Genomic DNA, 1,772 nt, shown 5'->3' with positions numbered 1-1,772 from the left:
ACGCCCCCCCCCCCCCCCCCCCCCCGCCCCCCTTCCCCCCCTCCCCCCACCCTGCCCCCCCCCCCCCCCACCCCCTCCCCCCCCCCCAACCCGCCCTCCCCCCCCCCCCCCCCCCCCCCCCCCCGCCGCCCCCCCCCCCCACCCCCCCCCCCCCCCCCCCCCCCCCCCCCCCCCCCCCCCCCCCCCCCCCAAATTCCCATCAGCCCCTGCCAGCATAGCCAATTGGCCATGCTGGCAAGGGCTGATGGGAATTGTAGTCCATAACATCTGGAGTGCCAAAGGTTCGCCACCACTGGTTATCATTTCCTTGTGTTCAGTCTTTTTTAATCCAAAAAAAAGAAGTTCAATGAATAGAAAAGTAATCTCTAACACCCTTCCGAATAACAAGTACTTTAAGGATCTGACTGAAAAGCTTGCATCCACAATTCCACTGCCACAACTAATTTCATGCCTGGCACATGCTGACAGAACACAAAAAGGACAACGCTTTTGTTCACAGAGAAACAGTTGTGATCCTGCATCCGTTGACCCATTGTCTTCATTCTGTTAAGGTCAACAGGATTTCGGTAGAAGGCAGTCAGCCCAGAATGGCATCCGATTGCAACAGGATGGCCCCTGACGGAAGGGGCCAAACCTCCACAAAAGACTCGTGATCCACATGGAGAAAGTTAGCCTGCTGTAACGTTAGCAACGGTTGGGACAAGAATTGGCAACCTCACATAGAACTATGGAGGACAAGATTCACCCAGGCATTGGGAGTAGCGTGATCTAAGCTAAGTGCCCAAAACTGGGGGAAGGGGTGAGACCATGGAGAACAGAAGAATATTATTCAGTAGTCAGATCTGGGGCATCCATGTTCAAATCCCCATTCTGCCATGGAAGTTTGTATAGTGACCCTGGACTAGACTCTGCTTTGGGATCATATTTTGGGGAGGGAGAAGCTGGGCGTAAGTATCTAGAAGAAGAAGAAGAGTTTGGATTTATATTCCCCCTTTCTCTCCTGCAGGAGACTCAAAGGGGCTTACAATCTCCTTGCCCTTCCCCGCTCACAACAAACACCCTGTGAGGTAGGTGGGGCTGAGAGAGCTCCGAAAAGCTGTGACTAGCCCAAAGTCACCCAGCTGACATATGTGGGAGTGCACAGGCTAATCTGAATTCCCCAGATAAGTCTCCACAGCTCAGGCAGCAGGGAATCAAACCTGGTTCCTCCAGATTAGATGCATGAGCTCTTAACCTCCTACGCCACTGCTGCTCCAGTCTAAATAAACAAAACAGAATAGATAGCATTGCTTTGCACCAAGAAAGAGTTTGGCAAAAAGAAAAACATACCTGGCTGAAACGCACCACATGACGGTCAGAGCGGCCCAGTCACTTGTTTCCTGAAGTGTGCGAAGGGAAAGTCTGCTTTCTTCTGGCCTCCGTCCAGATGGCCCAGCGTTAGGAGCTACTATTCTTACGATGCACACTACCCTCTTACACGCTCACTGAAGAAGAATAAGCTGCTGCCCCAGCCCACGCTGTCTTATGAGTGCCGCATCTTTCCATCTCGGATTTTCATGCCCAAATGTTTTTACCAGTTGTCAGGGAAACACTCGATCTCTACTGTTGCAGTTTAGTGTCTAGATCAGCGTTGCTCCAGACAAGCCCCTTTAGAAATTCAAAGGTAACGCGTCTCACGTGCTGGTTAGGCCAGGATTTGAGGCTGGCGTGGATACTTCGTAGGCATAAAGGCCGTTCAGAGCAGGCAACCGTACAAAATTGGCTCGAGTCTG

At 52.7% G+C, this 1,772-nt stretch overlaps 1 protein-coding gene across 1 annotated transcript in view; it reads right to left on the bottom strand.

Annotated features, from left to right (window-relative positions):
* The window catches only part of ZNF831 (zinc finger protein 831), a 72,910-nt gene extending 71,521 nt beyond the window's left edge, over positions 1-1,389 (bottom strand). Inside the window, exon 1 of the mRNA XM_048497980.1 lies at positions 1,330-1,389. The gene's annotated coding sequence lies outside the window, so the exon portion shown is untranslated. The remainder of the gene's footprint in view (positions 1-1,329) is intronic.
* Between the last annotated feature and the right edge of the window lie 383 nt (positions 1,390-1,772).

The sequence above is a fragment of the Sphaerodactylus townsendi genome, linkage group LG05 (genome assembly GCF_021028975.2).
Source record: "Sphaerodactylus townsendi isolate TG3544 linkage group LG05, MPM_Stown_v2.3, whole genome shotgun sequence".
NCBI classification, from domain to species: Eukaryota; Metazoa; Chordata; class Lepidosauria; order Squamata; family Sphaerodactylidae; genus Sphaerodactylus; species Sphaerodactylus townsendi.
Note: the sequence above shows the minus strand (reverse complement) of the source record. Positions and strands in the feature narration are given on the sequence as shown.